Source organism: Staurois parvus, unplaced genomic scaffold, assembly GCF_062004578.1.
Source record: "Staurois parvus isolate SC_StPar_1 unplaced genomic scaffold, SC_StPar_1.0 ptg000138l, whole genome shotgun sequence".
Classification (NCBI taxonomy): domain Eukaryota; kingdom Metazoa; phylum Chordata; class Amphibia; order Anura; family Ranidae; genus Staurois; species Staurois parvus.
In genome coordinates, this window is record NW_028317934.1 from 2,024,846 (window position 1) to 2,046,497 (window position 21,652).

General features: G+C 40.7%; 1 long non-coding RNA gene across 1 annotated transcript; it reads left to right on the forward strand.

Annotated features, from left to right (window-relative positions):
• Nucleotides 1-714: 714 nt before the first annotated feature.
• On the forward strand, nucleotides 715-21,172 carry LOC149465261 (uncharacterized). Its single transcript, XR_016312223.1, has 3 exons — nucleotides 715-830; nucleotides 5,131-5,236; nucleotides 21,037-21,172. It is a non-coding gene; the product is annotated as an uncharacterized LOC149465261 (long non-coding RNA).
• Nucleotides 21,173-21,652: the final 480 nt, after the last annotated feature.

Genomic DNA, 21,652 nt, shown 5'->3' on the forward strand with positions numbered 1-21,652 from the left:
GGCAGAGACAGTCTAGATTTTCATTAGGTAAGTCTTAATACAGTCATATATACAGTATTTGTGGAAATTTCATTTGCTATTAAATTGAATATAACGACTATGTGTAGAACCTGTTAGAGATATCCATAGGGATACCAGTTTAATTTATGTCTCATTTGTGTGTGGTAGTTAGTGGCAGATAGTTGTGTGATGAGTCATTTTGCAAGAACAGCATATGAAAAGAGCAGTGAAACTATTACTAATTTTCTGAATCAGTATTACTGCTTCACTATTATTATTATTATTGTTATTATTATTATAGAAATAGTATTATTATTGTTTATTATTATTATTCCTCACTTTGTTGCATTTTTGTGTTGTTATGACTGTTTTAGTGATTTGTTTTTAGCATAAACATAAGTAGAAGCTAGACTTTCCCTATTCATTTGCTAATGAACTTGTTGGACTGGTTCATGAGCTGGTTACACAACTTTAAATCACTATTGACTATATGACTATACCAGGAGAGGTCTATGCTGAACTCCACTTCTTAAGTCAGTAATGCCATGAACACCCTATTCTGGAATCCATCTTCTATTACTTTGATGGTTGGCCAATGTTTGGCTATTTTTAAACATTTTTATCAAATGTAATATACAAATGGTGATTTTTAGTTGCTTTTTGTTAATACATACAATGTAATCCTCTTACATCTTTATCTTTTTCAGGGATCCTGTTGATAAAATTCTAAATTTGAGCTTCGAAAAAGTGATGTGTGCAGAGAATGAGGGAAACAAAATCATCTGTAAAACCTTTGTAGACCCTGATGTTTCTTTCCCAGGATATAGCAGGTAAAGTATATGAACCTTTTTTTTTTTTTCCGCTTAGAGATGACTTATCAATAGACCTGTGCCTGTAAGCACCAGAAGCAAAAAAGCAGCTTTTTTTCTGTACATTGATAGGCCACACATTAGTAAGAGAATAGTCAACTCACCTAAGCTTACTTATACATTGTCACAATATTCAAAACCAGACTAGGACCAGTTAAATTAGGCCTGTCAAACTGGTGATTTTTGGGGGTCTGTTTTCTTCTTCTTTGTGAGCCAGTTGGTTCAAGGGCCTGTTCACACTAGAACACTGTGCAGGAAAGCCATATTCTGTGCCGGTTTCCCACACTGCATTGAAATCACACTGGCTTTGTGATCTGCAGTGGGTATCAGTGCAAAGCAGGGGCGGACTGACCATTTGGAAACCCGGGCACTGCCCGAGGGCCCGGGGTCAGTGGGGGGCCCCATGAGATGCCCCTGGTACCTTTTTCATAGGCTTTTTTGAGTTTGGGCAAGGACACAGGGGCCCCATGATCCCCTATTGCCCGGGGGCCCCATGAATTGTCAGTCCGCCCCTGGTGCAAAGTTAACGATACCCAAAACACAGGTTGCAAACACAGGGCATTTGCCTGCACCAGATTGCATGGTACAAAAGTCCCATGCAATCCGGTTGCAGTGCATTTCCAAAAGTAGTGCATGCACTACTTTTGGTGCTCTGCGATTTGCGACCATTCAAAATAAATGGGCTGAAATCACACTGCACAGAACTGCATGTGCATTGCACAAGAAGTACAGCGCCATTCACATGCAGTTCCTAAGAGCAGTGGGGAGTGTGCAGGTTATGACGGGGGCAATATGTGCAGAAGATTGGTGTAGAGGGTATGACAGTCGGCAACATATGCAGGAGAGGAGTGCAAAATGTATGACGGCAGAGAGTGTGCAGGAGAGGAGTGTGGAAGGTATGACAGCGGGCAGTATGAGCAGGAGAGGGTATGATGATGGAGTCCAGGAACAGCAGATGCATGGCTGGAGACATGGAAGATCAAGCAAGGCTTTATTGGCAGGGAATGTTTACACAGGATATGGGACAGTGGAGCAAGGATTACCACTGCACCAGAGTCAGTGGAGATGAGACTAATATTTGTTGTGGTCCTCTGAGGAATTATGTCAATTGTGGAGGAGACTATGTGCAGAGGGGTTGACACATGTATTGAGTACAAATGGGTAATTATACACGTGCTGGTGACTGACCACTGAACAGTAAGTGCACATGTGCTAGGTACTGGCAGCTGGGGGACTAATGCACATGAACAGAGGAATAGATGTTGAGAGCACATACATTTGGTACTGAGTGCTGAGGAGTTAACCTATGAGAGCTGGTTACTGGGTGCTGAGGGATTCAAATACATGCTCGGGGACTAACCACTGAGAAAATGCACATGATCTGAGGAATGAGCATTGAGGGGTTATCACATGTACTGAGGACAGGACACTGCTGGGTTTATGCATCTGAGCCGAGGACTGGACATCAAGGGGTCAATGCTTATATGCTTGGGGAGAGGATACTGAGAAGATAATGCACACTCACTGAATATTGATCACTGAGCGGTTGATGCACATGCTCTTCAAGCAGATTACATACATGTCTTTGTGGAGGGCACGAACAGTGTTCAATATGCAATTTGTGTGATGGGAGAAGGGGATTTCAGACTGAGAAGAAACTGAAGAATGTTTGCTGGGGGTGGGATACAGGAGAGAAACCAATTTGTGTTCTGGAGGTGGAATATCATTCAGAAAATACCAATCTGTATTCTGGAGGTGGGATCTCACTTGGGAAAGATCAATCTGCATGCTGGAGTTGGGATCTCAATCGGGAAAGACCAATCTATATGCTGGAGGTGGGATCTCACTTGGGAAAGATCAATCTGCATGCTGGAGGTGGGATCTCAATCGGGAAAGACCAATCTGTATGCTGGACCTGGGAACTCACTTGGGAAAGATCAATCTGCATGCTGGAGGTGGGATTTCAATCGGGAAAGACCAATCTATATGCTGGAGGTGGGATCTCACTTGGGAAAGAGCAATCTGCATGCTGGAGGTGGGATCTCAATCGGGAAAGGCCAATCTATATGCTGGAGGTGGGATCTCACTTGGGAAAGATTAATCTGCATGCTGGAAGTGGGATCTCAATTGGGAAAGACCAATCTGTATGCTGGACCTGGGAACTCACTTGGGAAAGATCAATCTGCATGCTGGAGGTGGAATCTCAATCGGGAAAGACCAATCTATATGCTGGAGGTGGGATCTCACTTGGGAAAGATCATTCTGTATGCTGGAGGTGGGATCTCACTTATGAAAGTACATCTGTAGGCTGGAGGTCTCTCGGGGGAAGCACCAGGAAGAGGCAGGATTCCTCAGTATCAAAACAAAAATATACAGTATATATGAAATATAAAATATATAAGGAAGGATATATACAGGTGAAACTCGAAAAATTAGAATATCGTGCAAAAGTTAATTTATTTCTGTAATGCAACTTAAAAGGTGAAACTAATATATGAGATAGACGCATTACATGCAAAGCAAGATAGTTCAAGCTGTGATTTGTCATAATTGTGATGATTATGGCTTACAGCTCATGAAAACCCCAAATCCACAATCTCAGAAAATTAGAATATTACATGCAATCAATATTACAAGGATTGTACATAGAACAATATCAGACCTCTGAAAAGTATAAGCATGCATATGTACTCAGTACTTGGTTTGGGCCCCTTTTGCAGCAATTACTGCCTCAATGGCATGGAAGCTATCAGCCTGTGGCACTGCTGAGGTGTTATGGAAGACCAGGATGCACATTAATAGAAAGTTATGTGGAAGGGAAAAGTGTGGAAGAAAAAGGTGCACAAGCAGCAGGGATGACCGCAGCCTGGAGAGGATTGTCAGGACAAGGCAATTCAAAAGTGTTGGGGACTTTCACAAGGAGTGGACTGAGGCTGGAGTCAGTGCATCAAGAGCCACCACACACAGATGGATCCTGGACATGGGCTTCAAATGTCGTATTCCTCTTGTCAAGCCGCTCCTGAACAACAAACAACGTCAGAAGCGTCTTACCTGGGCTAAAGAAAAACAGACCTAGTCTGTTGATCAGTGGTCCAAAGTCCTCTTTTCTGATGAGAGCAACTTTTGCATCTCATTTGGAAACCAAGGACCAAGAGTATGGAGGAAGAATGGAGAGGCACACACTGCAAGATGCTTGAAGTCCAGTATGAAGTGTCCACAATCTGTGTTGATTTGGGGAGCCATGTCATCTGTTGATGTTGGTGCACTGTGCTTCATTAAGTCCAGGGTCAACGCAGCCATCTACCAGGAGATTTTAGAGCACTTCATGCTTCCTTCCACATACAAGCTTTATGGGGATGCTGACTTCATTTTCCAGCAGGACTTGGCACCTGCCCACACTGCCAAAAGCACCAAAACCTGGTTCAATGACCGTGGGATTACTGTGCTTGATTGGCCAGCAAACTCGCCTAACTGAACCCCATAGAGAATCTATGGGACATTGCCAAGAGAAAGAAGAGAGACATGAGACTGCACAATGCAGAAGAGCTGAAGGCCGCTATTGAAGCATCAAGGCTTTTGGAGATACTTTTGTAACCCTTTCCAGCTTCATGCAAGTCAACAATTCTTGATCGTAGGTCTTCTGAGAGCTCTTTTCTGTGAGACATGGTTCACATCAGACAGTGCTTCTTGAAACCAGTAAACCCAAAACAGGTGTGTGTTTTTTAAGGGCAGGACAGCTGTGAGCAACACATCCAATATCATCACACTGATTGGAGTCAAGGTTGGCTCACTCCTGGCTCCAATTAGCTCTGGGAGAAGTCATTAAGCTAGGGTCTCACATACTTTTTCCTCCCTGCACTGTGAATGTTTACATGTTATGTGCAATTAAACCATGGCAACATCTAATGTTTGTGTAGTATTATGTTCAGCAGACTGTGTTCTTCTATTGTTGTGACTTAGATGACATTCAGAGCACATTTTATGCCCAATTCATGCAAAACTCCACGTAATCCCAAGGGGTTCACATACTTTTTCTTGCAACTGTATATGGCAACACAAACAGCAGCAGAACCTGACAAGGGTTTCAACCCTACCACACTCTATCCAAAATTAGAAAAATAAGTTTGGCTGGTGCTTCACTTTAATACTGTCATTTATTACTATAAAACATTGAAAAACTGAATCACATTATCTTTTAAACTGAAAATTAAATTAAAAGATTTTCTAGTGTGTAAACCTATCCTATCCTGTTTCTATTTAGTTGGCATCTTTGTTCAAGATTCCCCGACAGTGTAACCCCTTCCTATCTACAGCCCTCGTGTACATCGAACATTGTGAATACAGACAGTCTTTTTCTACAGTCTAAGGTGAGCATCATTAGCTGTTGAAGGTAAGTACTTCATATTTAATCTAAAGAGCCAAATTTACTTTGATTTACTGTGAAGTTGAGTGATTTGGCTAAAGCTTATTACAAATAGGGATTTCATTTTCATACGTGCCTGCTAAAGTGTCCATAAGCTGGCCATACATGATACAATTTTCTTGAGAATTTTGCTTTAGATTTACCAAAAAACATATAATATGAGGTCAAACCTAAACAATACTTTCAATTGTATCTAGTTAGGCGGGCCCTTGCACTATATGGTTGAAGGTAAATGTAAAGGAAATTGGGCAGAAATTGGACAGAAAATTGTAAGAAAATTGTATAGTGTATGGCCAGCCTTTAAGTCTCTGCAGAAATGTAATCGAGAAGCATTTGGGAAGCCATCTGGACACTGACGTAAAGGTGGGTAGAAAAAAATGGAAAGCTTTTGAATTTCTGCAAAAGAAGTAGATGAATTTTATGTTGGTTCATAGGGGAGCTGGAATTTAGGGGAAAAAAAAAGTTAACAAAGATGAACTTATCCTTTAAGAATCACAGATGACATAAATCCCATTAATGTGCACCAAATACCTTTGCAAATCCAGATATTACAATATAAAAGTAACAATTATATCATCACTGTGCTGCACATACATAATTACATAGGGGTCAATTCAAGAGTTAAATAACGACTAAATAAACGTGGTAAATAACTCATGCGGTAAAATATAGTTATTGCGGTAATTGCCGCATATTTTCATGCTGTAATTTATCACACAGTAGCTGGCTGTTAACTAAATGATTCATCAGCTGTCAGCAGGTTTGTTGATGACAGCTGCATGTAAGAAACAAGAATTACCGGCAATTATAAATTAAAAAAAAAATATTGTGGGTGTACCCCTAAAATCCATACCAGACCCTTATCTGAGCATGCAGCCCCGCAGGTCAGGAAAGGGGGGGGGCGAGCAAGCACCCCCCTCTCCTGAAAACATACCAGGCCACATGCCCTCAACATGGAGGGATGATGTGGGGCAGGGGGGTTCCCCTCCAAAACTCCTTGCCCCCATGTTGATTGGGACAAGGGCCTCTTCCCCACAACCTTGGCCGGTGGCTGTGGGGGTCTGTGGGCAGGGGGCTTATCAGAATCTGGAAGCCCCCTTTAACAAGTGGGTCCCAGATCTCAGCCCCCACCCCCCTATGTGAATGAGTATGGGGTACATGGTGCTGCTATGCATTCACAAAAAAAAGTGTTGTGTAAACAACCGCAGTAGACAGTTTTTGACAAGTCCTTTATTAAAACAACACAAACAAAAAAACTGTCCCCTGGTGTAGATCCATCGTCAGCCACTCCCCCTCTTCCCCAAAGCACCCACCCCATGTTGAGGGCATTTGGCCTGGTATGTTCCAGGGGGGGGCACTCACTTGCCCTACCCCATTCCTGACCTGCAAGGCTACATGCTTGGATAAGGGCCTGGTATGGATTTTGGGGGGACCCCCACGCAATTTTTGAAAAAATGTTGGCATGGGGGTTCCCCTCAAAATCCATACCAGACCCGAAGGGTCCCCCACAACTTTTTTTTTTAATTTATAATTGACGGCAATTCTTGTTTTTTTACATTCAGCTGTCATCGGGAAACCCGCTGACAGCTGATGAGTCATCTGTTGTTAAGGGCTCGGCGGCCGGCTTTTTTAACAACCAGCTCTGAGAAAATACTGCATGTGATACCACCAGCAAAACCCTGGTGGTAAATATCGCATCTTTTTTTATACTCGGTTCCATTTGTGAATTGGACTTAACAGCTTACTGCATGGTTTTTTGTTGATATTTAAGAGCACATGCGTTAAATAACACAGAATCTTTTTTTTTTTGTGAATTGTACATTTTGTTACTACATATGATAATTTATGCAAATAAGCCATGTGACTTTGTTATTGAATTGACCCCATAGTTGGTTAGGTTGAATAAAGACACTAGTCTATCCAGTCCAGTGTGTGTGTCACTACCATTTTTCTATTTCAATGGTTTTTATTAATTTTTTAAACAGTATAAAACAGAGGCAATAAAACACGCCCACGCAGGGGCCATCACTTGCACAGATAAACAAAATGAAAAATAAAAAAAAAGGAAGAACAGTGCTCTAAAGCCAACAGGGCAAAAAGTACGCCCACGCAGGGGCTATCAATGGCACATAAGTTACAAAACATTAATGTAACTGACTATAACAACTAAATGCAGCTGTCCAGTCACACCAAAAACAGAGAGAGAGAGAGAAAAAGGAAGAAAGAGGAGAAAAAAAAAAAAAGGGGGGGGGCAAAGAGCAGGGGTCCAAGAGCGCCAATACCGAATGTCATTACATCCCCAGACTAGCCAGGGGGAGTGAGGGAAAGGCATATTGCAACCACGGCTCCCATATTTTCAAAAATTTACGTTGGGAGTTGTTGCGGATACTCGACATCTGTTTGTTGAGCATCATAGTGGTCATACGATCCCGCACCCCCTGAAGAGGGACAAACAGACTCTTCCAGGCCTGAGCAATTGTTCTAGTGGTGGATAAAAACAGATAGGAAGCCAACTTCTGCTGGTGAGCCAAGAGGCCCGGTATGGGGCAATGAAGCAAAGCATACCGAGCATCCCGGTGTCACTACCATTTTTAATATACCTGTACATTGTGTTTGCTAAGAAATACATCTAAAAGGTTTTTTTTTAATCTACATTCCGCGCTCACAACAGCAACTGTGAAAGGGAGTTATACATCCTTACTGCTCTAACAGTAAAGAAACCCTTACAAAGTTTAAGGTTGAACGACTTATTGTCCAACTTGCACACTAATAGTCGGCTGGCTTTGATTGCTGCAACTTAGCATTGCATGCAATTCATGAGTCTGTGATCTACAAGATCTATCAAATCTGGTTCCATCGTTGCATCCCCGCACAGGTTCTCCCCCTAGCGTTGTATTCATACATTTAGCTCAAAAGTGCTTTGCTTTACTTTTTTCTACATTTTAGCTGCCCACTCCTCTATTTTATCTAGGTCTTCTTGTAAAGTTTACATATACTGTTGTGAACATATTGCCCTACTTAGTGTTGTATCATCAGAAAACACTGAGATTGAACTATTTATTACAATCTTTACATTGCTTATGAATAAGTTAAACAGAATCGGTCTCAGGACAGTGCCCTGGGGTACCCTGCTCACAGCTTCAGGCTGTTCAGAAAATACGCCATTTATCACCATCATCTGGATGCGTTCCAGCAACCAGTTTGCTATCCAGGTATATACGATATCATCAATGCCAAAAGACCTTAATTTGTAAATTAAGCGTTTATGAGGTACTGCATCAAATGTCTTAGAAAAATGTAGATACACTACATCCACAGACCTTCCTCTATCCCAATTACAACTCACCTTGGTCTGCCAAGAATAGTTCTTCATAAATTAATGTTGGTTACTACTATGAAACTATTTTCATTCGCACATTTTTAGATATAGTGACTTATCATGCCTTCCAATAGTTTATATACTATTGATGTTAGGCTGACTGGCCTGTAGTTTCCAGGAATATATCATGGCCCCTTTTTGAATATTGGTTCCATGTTTGTTTGTTGCCAATCAGCTGGTATAACTCCAATTAGTAAGATGTCCTTAAAAAGCGGAACTACAGTTGCAAGAAAAAGTATGTGAACCCCTTGGGATTACGTGGAGTTTTGCATGAATTGGGCATAAAATGTGCTCTGAACGTCATCTAAGTCACAACAATAGAAGAACACAGTCTGCCCAACATAATACTACACAAACATTAGATGTTGCCATGGTTTAATTGCACATAACATGTAAAAATTCACAGTGCAGGGAGGAAAAGTATGTGAACCTTTGGACTTAATAACTGGTTGACCCTCCTTTGGCACCAATAACCTCAACCAAACGTTTCCTGTAGTTGCAGATCAGACCTGCACAACGATCTGGAGTAATTTTGGACCACTCCTCTTCACAAAACTGTTTCAGTGTAGCAATATTCTTGGGATGTCTGGTGTGAATCGCTCTCTTAAGGTCATGCCACAGCATTTCAATTGGGTTGAGGTCAGGACTCTGACTGGGCCACTCCAGAAGGCGTATTCTGTGCTGTTGCAGCCATTGTTTTGTTGAATTACTTGTATGCTTTGGGTCATTGTCCTGTTGCATCACCCATCCTCTGCGGAGCTTCAGTTGGCGGACAGATGGTCATACGTTTTCCTGCAAAATGTCTTGATAAACTCTGGAATTAATTTTCCCATCAATGACAACAATCCGTCCAGGCCCTGAGGCAGCAAAGCAGCCCCAAACCATGATGCTCCCTCCGCCATGTTTTACAGTGGGGATGAGGTTTTGATGTTCGTGTGCTGTGCCTTTTTTTCTCCACACATAGTGTTGTGTGTTCTTCCCAAACAACTCAATCTTGGTTTCATCTGTCCACAGTATATTTTGCCAGTAGTGCTGTGGAACATCCAGGTGCTCTTTTGCAAACTTCAAACGTGCTGCAATATTCTTTTTGGACAGCAATGGCTTCCTCCGTGGTGTCCTCCCATGTACTCCATTCTTGTTTAATGTTTTCCTTATTGTAGATGGGTCAACAAAAATGTTAGCATGTGCCAGAGATTTCTGTAGGTCTTTAGCTGACACTCTGGGATTCTTCTTTACCTCATGCAGCATTCTGCGCTGTGCTCTTGCAGTCATTTTTACAGGATGACCCCTCCTAGGGAGAGTAGTAACAGTGCTAAACTTTCTCCATTTGTAGACAGTCTGTCTTACTGTGGACACATGAACATCAAGGCTTTTGGAGATACTTTTGTAACCCTTTCCAGCTTCATGCAAGTCAACAATTCTTGATCGCAGGTCTCCTGAGAGCTCTTTTCTGCGAGGCATGGTTCACATCAGACAGTGCTTCTTGAAACCAGTAAACCCAAAACAGGTGTGTGTTTTTTAAGGGCAGGACAGCTGTCAGCAACACATCCAATATCATCACACTGATTGGAGTCAAGGTTGGCTCACTCCTGGCTCCAATTAGCTCTGGGAGAAGTCATTAAGCTAGGGCCTCACATACTTTTTCCTCCCTGCACTGTGAATGTTTACATGTTATGTGCAATTAAACCATGGCAACATCTAATGTTTGTGCAGTATTATGTTGGGCAGACTGTGTTCTTCTATTGTTGTGACTTAGATGACGTTCAGAGCACATTTTATGCCCAATTCATGCAAAACTCCACGTAATCCCAAGGGGTTCACATACTTTTTCTTGCAACTGTATACACTAAAACCTTTTTTTTCTAATTTGGATAGAGTAAGGGAGGATTATAACCCCTTTCAGTGTTCCATTGGAGAGATTTCCCTTCACTTCCTGTCCCATAGCCAAAACAAAAGTGAATCAAAAGTGAATCTCTTGGGGCCCCCCAGGTCACCAGGATTAGTGTGCCTTTTGGAAGATTTCCCCTCTATTACTGTTCTGGGGACAACCTAAAATGTAGGATTTTCTTTTACTCTCACTTTCAATTATAATGGTAAACAGAACAAAGAGGTGAATCTAACAGGGGCAGAGGTAACATTAAAAACCTAAACTCTGTCCTAAACTGAAAAATAATGTTTCCTTTAGTTATGCTTTAAAAATAATGGTCTGGCTATCACATGTCATCACGTCGCTTGTGACCAACTTCCCCCGATCATCTTTTATGGGGCCAATATATTCTGACCTTTCCTTTTACTATTGATATATTTGAAAACTTTGGGATTTTTTTTACTCCCCTCAGCAATGTATCTCTCATAACCTATTTAGCTGCCCTGATTGCAATCTTGCACTTCTTATTGCATCTTTTGTAGTTTTGGAATGCTGATGGTGACTCTTCAGCCTTATATTTTAAGGACCATTTTTTCCTATTAATATGCCTCTTTATGATAGTGTTTAACCACCCAAGTTTAACTTTTGTTCTTTTATACTGTATATATTGCCCATTGGAATGCACTGACAAATGCCATTGTTCAATATGTCCTTACAGCACTACCACTTTTCTTCACTGTTCTTAGTTGCAAGAATTTGATCCCATTCAATGGCACGTAGTATGGAGCACAGCTTATTAAAGTTGGCTTTTTTAAAATTTAGTGTTTTTGTTCCACCATCATGTCTCCTTTTTATCATTTATGGCAAATGTAATAACTCTGTGATCACTGTTTCCTAAGTTATCTCTTACTTGCATATCCACAATCAGCTTTGTGTTGTTTCAAATTAGTAGGTCAAGCAGATCATTGTTTCTAGTTTGGGAACTGACCATTTGACTCATGGGATTGTCATGCATTATGTTCAAGAAATGACGACCCTTATTTGAGTGAGCAGTTCCATCTGCTCAGTCAATATCAGGAGAGTTGAAGTCCCCCATAATCACAAGATTGCCCTGCTTCCTCGCCATTTTTCACTTTGACAATAAATTGTTCCTTCTGTATCCCTAACATTAGAGGGCCTATAGCATACACCCATAATTAATTTACTGTTTGTTTAGTCATTTTTAATCTCCTGCCACCCAGACTCGACTTCCCCACTAGTTCCGTGTATTCCCACAAATTCACCAGCCAATCACTCTTGACATACAGGCACACTCCTCCCCCTTTTCTACCTACCTGTCCTTCCTATACAGGGAGTACCCCTAGAGGGTAAAAAGCCAGTCATGTGAGTTGTCAAACCAGGCTTCTGATTTTCTCACAATGTCAAAATCCTTCTCATGTAGCAGGAGTTCTAGATATTCCATTTTATTAACCAGACTTTTTTTTCACACGTTTTTTTCACGTGCATATTATTTTTTTTCCTTGCTTTCTGTTAGCACATAGTAATCCTGCTTACAAGTTTTGGTTGATACTTAGTTGCTCTGTCATCTGGTTTGAGGCCTGCTCCCCCTGAACATCTTTCCCTTTGTCCACATCTGCACCCTTTGACCCTAGCTCACTGCATGGTGTCACTTTTACTGATTTCTCCCTCCACATCCTTTGGGTTATCTTCTTTCCCAACAGATCTGCACCCTCTCCATTTGGGTGCAGTCTTCCCCTGTTGTAGAGCTGGTAACCACTGCAAAGTCAGCTCAGTTCTCTATGAACACAAAACCCTCCTTTCTGCACCAGTTCCTGAGCAACTTGTTTACCTCTCTAAGCTGTTGCTGCCTCTCTTGTGCAGACAACAGATCTGTGCGATGGACCCAGCAGGCCCACCCACTACACACTGTCTGAAGATAACTAAAGGAGGGGGTGGATACAGCTTTATAAACATATGAACTAACAAAAGTGCAATAAACATCCAAAATATACCATAACTCAATATATAGGGGGGGATTTACTAAAACTGGAGCAAACAAAATCTGGTGCAGCTTGGTTCAGCTCTGGTTTGACAACAAAACCTGGAAGCTGATTGGTTTCTATTCAGAGCTGCACCAGATTTTGTATGCTCCAGTTTTAGTAAATCACCCCCATTATGTCTCAATAAATACAGTATATACTGATGAACAAATTAGTGAATAAAGATGCATTCATATGTCAATATGCACTGGCCCCTGAAGACGTTCTATAGCGACCACACATATTTGGTGGAGTCTGAATGGCTGACACTTTCACGCTTGTAGGTGGAAAGTGTTTTTGTTTCTTCTCATGTGAGTACCCATTGGTGCTGTGCCTTTTATAATAAAACTGTGTGACAGTATTGCGCTATGAGTCTGATCTTTTCCTTTCTCCATGGTCCATTTATGATGTTTTAAGGAGTTGTGATGCCTGCCTGAGGGGGTCATCTGACAGTTATCCTAGATAGTCTCCATGTCTTTATGACCTTTATGTTAGAGGTCTGAGAACTCTGGTAAGAGGCTGTGTATGGTGCTGGGGCACAGGAGTGTTCATGTGTGATTTCCAGTCCGCACTTCTTCACCTGTGAATGGACTTTGTTTCAATTGTGGAATTTTTTTCATTTATATTAATATAATTGTTTGCGATTGTGGGACATTATTTTATATGAATGCATTCTAATTCACACATTTTTTACCCGTATATGTTTAAGACGTCGTTTATTGAGTTATGGTATATTTTTTTTTCTTGCACTTTTATGGTTCATATACATTTAAAGGGGAATCTCAACAGTTTATATACAAGGTAGTATCAAAAAGTTTTGAGACTAGTTTTGTAACACGCCAACAGATGACAGCACAAGGCTGCCCGCACACAGGGTGCACCGACCTTCATAAGTCAGTGCGCCAAAAGATATCATCCTGTGTACATCGGAAGCTGTGCAACTGGTGCTATTCTGACCACGTGCATTACCCTGTCTGCTATTTCATCATGGACAGCAAGTTAGAACACAGAGCAATTATGAAATTCTGTGTGAAACTGGGCAAATCACTGGATCTCAAAATGGCAACCTTTGAGCTAGATCTTCATCTTCGGGAAGAGGGCATTTTCGGGGGTTGAGCTCGTTGAAGGTCTTCCTGATCTCTTGTCATCTTCCAGTGATGTTCTTCTGCTCTTGAAGTGCACTTGCCACTCAGAACACCTTGAACGACTCAATGCAGCATCGCTGCCGAATCATGTCAAACGTCTCAGATTTGCCCAGTTTCACGCAGAATTTCACATTTGCCCATTGTTATAACTTGCTGTCCATGTTGAAATAGTAGATGTGGTAACACACGTGGTCAGAATAGCATTAGTTGCACAGCTCCCGATGTACACAGAACAATATCTTTTGGCACCCTGAGTTATGGAGGTTGGTGCTCCCTGTGATTGTGCGCACAGCCTTTGTGCTGCCATCTGTTGGCATGTTACAAAACTTTTTGATACCACTTTGTGCGTATATATAAATATATATATAAATATATACTCTTCTGTTGTTTTGTATTCGGACAATCACTGAGCGCTGCTTCTGTACAAGTTCGTAAGATTTTATTTTGCTTATTATTACCTAGCGTACATTTTTTTTTTTTCACAAACAACCCTGTAACCCCTGTGTTACAATTCTCTTTCTGTTGTCTGCCATAACAAGTAGTAAATCATCCTCAAAGTATTTTATGACTCCGATTAAATATGTACAAGTGAAATATAGTTGTATTTATAAGTATCCTCATTGCACATTGACTAAACTGTTTAGTTCTGGGTCTGTGTTTATGAGGGAAAGCCTCAGGCTTTGAATTGGAAGTATTGCTCAAGCAGAAGGGAATTGTTCATTGTCACTTTTACCTAGTCTAGTGAACCTGACATCTTTATAGACAGAGTTTTCAAGGTGATGACTTAACTCTTGATCTGCTTAGCTTTGCATTTTCTTGTACATGGCATTGGCTGTTCATATCTATTTCAGCGGCCTCTAGACGTACGTTTGAACGAACACGTGTTTGACAGTCATTGCTTTAGCTGCATCTGAGCACACTTAGGTTGACATTCTACACTAGCTCTTACATTTGTCATTGAACGCTTAGACTTTTAAATATTTCTTTTTTTCAAGTGCAAATTGTTATTTTTTGTCATTGGGTTTCTACAATTTCTTATAAAAACCTACCACGCTCGGCCACTTTGCACTTCACATTCAGTGCATTGAAATAGGGATTTTATTGTAAAATGCTCATTCATATTTAGCGTTTGCCCTCTTCACCTTCTACAGATTAACAATATTACTAAAGCCGACCATACATTAAGCAATTTTCATACAATGAGTATTTCCGGTGGCTATAGCCATTGGCAATGATCAACCAAAAAAACCCGATAGGCTGGTTTAGATCCATCTATGGGCATATTGGTTGTACTGAAATTGATCCATCGATTGACTTCAGTACAACCAACCTGTCCAAAAAGGGATCAAAATTCAGCTGGTCATTACTGGACCGGCTAAATTTCGATCCATCTATGGCTGGCTTAAGGTCAACCTGTAGCCTCAATGCAGCTGACAGCTCATGAATGCAGATATATTTGGGTTAAAGTACCAGGTTTTGACCATATTTTATACCTATGTTTTTATATGTTATACAGTGGATTAAAACCTTTTCTGATTTTCTCTTCAACTCTCTGTTTCATCATCTTCTACCCTTTCTCTTTTTTTTTAATCTCAACCTTACCTTTCTTTTCAAAAACTTCTGAAAACTGTATATTTCCTAGAAACTAACACGCTGAAGAAAACTCTTTATACTCACAAAACTATTTTAAACTTTTGTGCCATACTTATCATAATTTTATATATTTTTAAACTAAATCCAGCCAGCCCAACAGCTTGTTCCTCTCATTCTTTTGCGAAATTGTGTTCCTAGTGAATTCTGTACAAAGAATTTAAAAAAATTACTTATGCAAGACTATGAATTGAAGACTTTTAGAACATTTTCCAAAATAAGCTTTGGGATTTGGTGCTCTACTATTGTTGAAAGAAGACAATAGTTTTCGTTTTTGTGCAGCATAAGAAACGTCTTGATGAATGGTTTCCCTAAGCAGACTAAAACCTTACAGGTCATTGGCTGCAGATACTTCCAGGGATCAGATACAAATAATTGATTCTGACTGGATTGTGTTTGTTAAGTGAGGGTTAAAATCCAATCTTACTATTGGGTTTGGATTTGAAGGTTTCAAGAATCTTCCCATTGATCTAAAGCTGATACATTTAATTTGTGACGGGGTATACATATGTTGCCACTGTTCTAATATAGTCCTCTCCAGGGCTTGCACTCTATATCTATTTGCATTACAGAGGGAATGGAAATTTCCATTAATTGTGTTAGAAAAGAATAGACTTCAGATTGTTTTAATTCCAGTGTTCAGGCACAGAAGGTGCATTATATGTGCTAAAGAAATCAATGTTTGGATTTGTTTGCTAATGTGACTGCTTCGTTCAGTGCTGTGTCACTCAAAACTGTATGGGCTAAATCGCATTTAAAGTTTTGCCAGTCAAAATGACAAATAAACTAACTTTCCCTGAAGTAGATTAAAAAATGACAGCTTGCATTTGTGTGCGAAAATATGATTTAGTGATAAATTATTTTATTTCTCTATAGAAGATTGACATAATACTCAGGTAAATTCTTAAATCACTGTAGGCAAATAAAAGGAATATCTATTAAGTTGTACATTATTGTAAAAATATAATGGCAGCATTTTAAAAGTCTATTATGCAGTTTACTAGGATGATTGTCACTATGTGACTTTTAAAAAGCAATGCAAGTAATCAAAAAACAATAGGCTGCCATCTTTAATGGGGGAAAGTATAGTGTATTTTCAGTGAACAAATACAGGGATTGGACAAAAATATGGAAACACTACATGATTTGCAGGTGTGAAATTGACATCATGTTTCACGTTGAAAGCAGAAAGCATCCTTTTGCTTCCGCTGTGTGATGAGACACCTAGATAAAAGGTGGGAAGCATCACTTTTGCCATTCGCTGTGTGTGCTGCTAGTAATATGGAATATGGAAACTCAGAGCTTACTGAGTTTCAAAGAGGGCTAATTGTTGGTGCCCACTTAGCTGTTGTCTCTGTAACTGAAGTTGCACATTTATTTTCCATGTTGCAAGGTGCAACAAAGGTTATGACGGCATATACAGTTTCCAGGAAAACATCATCTGATAAGCATAAGTGCGGTCGACATGGTCAACTGTCTGAAAGAGACAAAAGGACATTGTGCAGGATTGTGACCTGGAATAAGAAAAAGCAAAAGTGACTGCAGAGCTCAATCTCAGTCTTCCAAAGCCTGTGTTCACAAATACTGTGCGGAGGGAACTCTATAAGCAAAACATTAATGGGCAAGCTGCAATTGCCAAACCACTAGTGACTGGTATTAATGCTTAGAAGAGGAGAGAGCGGTGCACCACCCATAAATCCTGGATTATTGATCAATGGAAGACTGTACTATGGTCTGATGAATCAAGCTTGACACTCTCCCCATCCACTGGCCATGTTTATGTGTGGCAAACAACATACCAAGCTCATGAGCAGGACTGTCTTGTGCGAACAGTAAAGCATGGTGGTGGAGCAATCATAGTTTGGGCAGCCATATCTTGGTATTCTGCAGGCCCCACAATCACCTTGAAAGGTAAAGCCACTGCCAGTGACAATATAGCTTTATATATATATATGCACAAAATAGATTTGACCATGTGCACCCCTTGGTGCAGACATTGTTTCCCGAAGACAGCACCATTTACCATGATGATATTTCACCAATTCACACAGTTGGTGTTGTCAAATCATGGTTTGATAACCATGCAGGTGAAGTCTTGCACCTTCCCTGGGGCTGCAGTCAATATCATAGAGCCATTATGGTCAGTTTTGGAGAACAAGGTTCGGCTCATTTTTCGCCTCCAGCATCTCTGTGAGAACTGGAATGATTTTTGCATGAAGAGTGTTATCAGATTCTATTATCCACCATCCAAGAATTATGTTTGTCAATTCCCTAGAAAATTCAGGCCATCTTGGATGCCAAAGGCGGTCCAACACCATATAGGTAATGATTTTGTTCTTTTACCTGGTGTTTCCATAATTTTGTCCAACCCCTGTATTTTAAAACCTAAAATAAAGGGTTAATTCATCTTTACAATAAAAATGCCAATGCATTCCTGTATCCCCAATACATGACACATAACATAACACACACTGCCCAGGTTCTGAAAAAGAAGCTTCTTTTTAATGTCATACCTGTGGGCCGTCCACTTCCAAGACTGTTTAAAAGACAACTTACAAAGCCATCCACTTGGCCCCCAGCTACATCACTAATCGAGTCTCAATATATCAGCCAATTTGTCCTCTTCATTTCTGCCAAGACCTCCTGCTGTCTAGCCCTCTTGTCACCTCCTCCCATGCTCATCTCCAGGACTTCTCCAGAGAATCTCTCATTCTATAGAACCCCCTACCCCAATCTGTCTGACTATCATCTACTCTGTCCACTTTTAGGCGATCCCTGAAAACCCTTCTCTTCGGAGAAGCCTAACATCTGTACTTTTATTTTCTCCCATCAGCTCACCCCTACTGCTATTACCTTTTGTATCACTTGACCCTCCCTCTTAGACTGTAAGTTCTAATAGCAGGGCCCTCTTCCTCCTGTATTGAATTGTATTGTAACTGTACTGTCTGCCCTCATGTTGTAAACCATTGCACAGACTGTTGGTTCTATATAAATCCTGTATAACAATAACTCCTAGCTGGGCGACCACCCCCCACCCATCTTGCCTAGATGGCAGGAAGTGCTAGACATTATGTACATCACCAGAATGAGTGTTCTGGCTCATTCAAAGCTTAGTTACTGCTGCAACAGAAGAAGAGAGAGCCGCTGCGCCTGCACAGGTGTTGATTAAGCCAGAATGCGCAATTCTGTAAAACTGGGGGCAGGCATCCAACATCCGGCACATGGTGGTATCGCCAATGTAGGAGTTTTCTGTCAGATATGAGAGAGGCACGCGCAGCCTACAGATATGGCATTGAAAACAAGCTTTGTTTTCAAAAGCTGAGAAGTGTTTCTTTATTTTACTGGGGACATTGGATTGGATGTGCAGTTTTACTGTAAATGTGAACTAGCTCTTAAGGTCACAGAAATAGTTATCCAATCAGGTGGACATTATATTAACAGCCTCCATTTTATATGGCTTGATCAGTCCAGTAAGTACCAGAGTTTAGCCACTGACCAGAGCACTATAAATCTAAAAGACCTGGTCAGATATACTCCCATTATTTCCTTATCACTAGACATCTATGTATATACACTTGTGATTAGAGGTGTCACTCACGTTCTTCACCCTGGCAAAACAGTGGGAGGTGTAGACTGCATCCAGTTACTGGGAATGGTCGCATGTAACAAGATGATCAGCATCAATTTCTTGTACCCTTTCCTGGACAAATTCTTCAGGAGGGGTTGTTAGTTCACGTAATACCCATTAACTGGGTAATGATTTTCTTAACCTGATAACAGAATGAAAGCAATAGTGGACAGTCCCAAAGGATGTGTAGTAATGTTTCAATATGTATGTTACAACGCTAACATCTTTCACTCTGCAGTGGAAATAGCTTAGCAAAGACAGAAGGGGTTCTGTACCACCTAGTTATAATTATTAAATTAATATCTTGGTATTTGCTGCAGATTGATGCCTTTTGGGCAAAGAATACAATTCTGTCCTTCTTCATGTCTGTGAAGGTAAGCTGAAGGTCCCATTCCCATTTTTGTAAAAAGGGCCGGTCTTCTTGGAATTTAGGGGTTGATTTACTAAAGGCAAATAGATCTTGCACTTTGCAAAGTGCAGTTGCACCCTGCAAGTGCAGTTGTTCCAGAGCTTTGTAAATGAGGTACAGCTTCACATTGCAAAGAATACCCAATCACTTGCAGGGGTCTGCGGGCAGGGAGCTTATCAAAATTTGGAAGCCCTCTTTAACAAGGGGGTTCCAGATCTCAGCCCCCCCCCCCCATGTGTAATAGTATGGGGTACATGGTACTGCTACTCATTCACAAAAAAAAGTGTAGTGTAAACAACCACAGTAGGCAATTTTTGAAAAGTCATTTATTAACCTCCCTAGCGGTATTCCCGAGTGTAGCTCGGGGTAAAGTTTCAGTACCAAAAGCGGTAACCCCGAGCTACACTCAGGCTTACCATGCAGCGTTGCATAGGGAGTCCCTGCAACACTTACCTTGTCCTTCACTCCCACGATGCGTCCCCTGCAGCGTCCCCGGCCATCTCCTCCGGCCGATGCCGGCATCCGGCTTCTGTGTTCCGGTCCCTGTGACGTCAGGGCGCACGGGCGCCAGAACCGGCGGCAAATTTGAAATTTTTTTAAAAATGTCATTTTTTTTAAAAATGATTTTTACATAGTAAAACATTGCTGTTTCAAAACATTTCACATACATTTTGTCCTGTCCCCTGCCTGTATTTTGACTGTTCTTTCTGCCTAGAAACTTAGAAAAGTCCATGGCGTCCAAAAAGCGTCCCTTTATGTCAAAAGCGGTTTTAGACCGGCTAGAGAACAGCGATAGTAAATTAGAACCACTTGCAGAATTGAGTGATAATGATTCGTGGGGGAAATTCGTCATCAGACACTGAAAACGATTCTGCGACTTTGCTCAGTGATGTGCGAACTTGGCGCTATATTTCAAATTTCAGTGTTTTTGGTTTGATTATATTATTTAATTAAATTTATTATTATGTTATTATTATTTTTTATGATTATTTATTAAATTATAATTTATGATTTTGTGTTTCAAGTTTTATCATATCCGGAATGTTTACTAGACTCTTGTTCAAACAGATTTCAGTGAGTTATTCCTAAATTACAGGCCTACAATAAAAAAAAATACATATTTCCATGCAAAAAAATGGTACCGCTTTCAGCACCAAAAATCTGAAATAATCATACCGCCAGGGAGGTTAAAAGAAGGAAAATAAAAGAATGTCCCCTGAAGTAGATCCAACATCAATCACGATGCTCACGGCTACCTGAAAAAGAAAAAAAAAGGGTTCCACTCCTGACACTGGCTCCCGGCCATCTGAGTGCTCCGCTGGCTTGACAGTTCTTAAATATGTAAGGGGCGGGGAAATCACGTATGTGATCCCGCCCCCTGTGACATTTTTGACCCAGCAAACTATGACAAATTGTTGGCCCTATATAAATCCTGTGTAATAATAATAATTTTGTGAGTTGCACAAAATGGAAAGGGGTGTGCTTAAATGACATGCAAGCTCTGGTCAGATTTTGCATAATATAGCACTGGTTCAGATGGGTTTTAACAAAAATTACTTTTCATATTGCAAATGATGGGCATACATTTCCTTCCAAGTTAATCTCTTTTGTAACTATACAACTGCAGGTGGACCAACAAATGATTTTACATCCATCAGTAATGATTGAGAAAAGAAGCCGAACACCAGGTCAGTCAGGGAAGAAAGGACAACTTGACCAACCTGTTTCAGCACTGCTCTCTTGTAATGTCTGGCTAATCACAAGGGTAAGATAGCAATCAAGCATTCTCATCGGTATCTGTCTTTCTTACTATTGCTATGTGACTTAAGGGTATCAGGCAGGCGTTAGGTGGCCAAAGGCATAAAAGGGCTCTCAATTTTGTAGGCAAGTTCTGCCTGCCTGAAGGTTGAAGGCATGTCTTTTTAGTCAGCTGTCTCCTAAACATATATGCTTGTCTCAACCAAGCTTCCTTGTTTAAAAGGAAAGGCTATTTTTTTTGTATTTTTATCTATTTGTTAAAATTGTTTAACTTTTGTGATATGCCCCTTTTTGTACCATAAATATTTTATATTTTTTTTAAATAAAAGTTACAAAAAACAAGGTAAAAGAATCATATCTGCAAACATTGCATTAACAACAATTAGAGCAGCATAGTATTCCAGCCATGCAGTGGTTTAGCAACTTCCCTAAGAATGGCCAGAGCTTCAGGGCAAAAACAGTAGTGTGAAATGTACCTTTTTAAA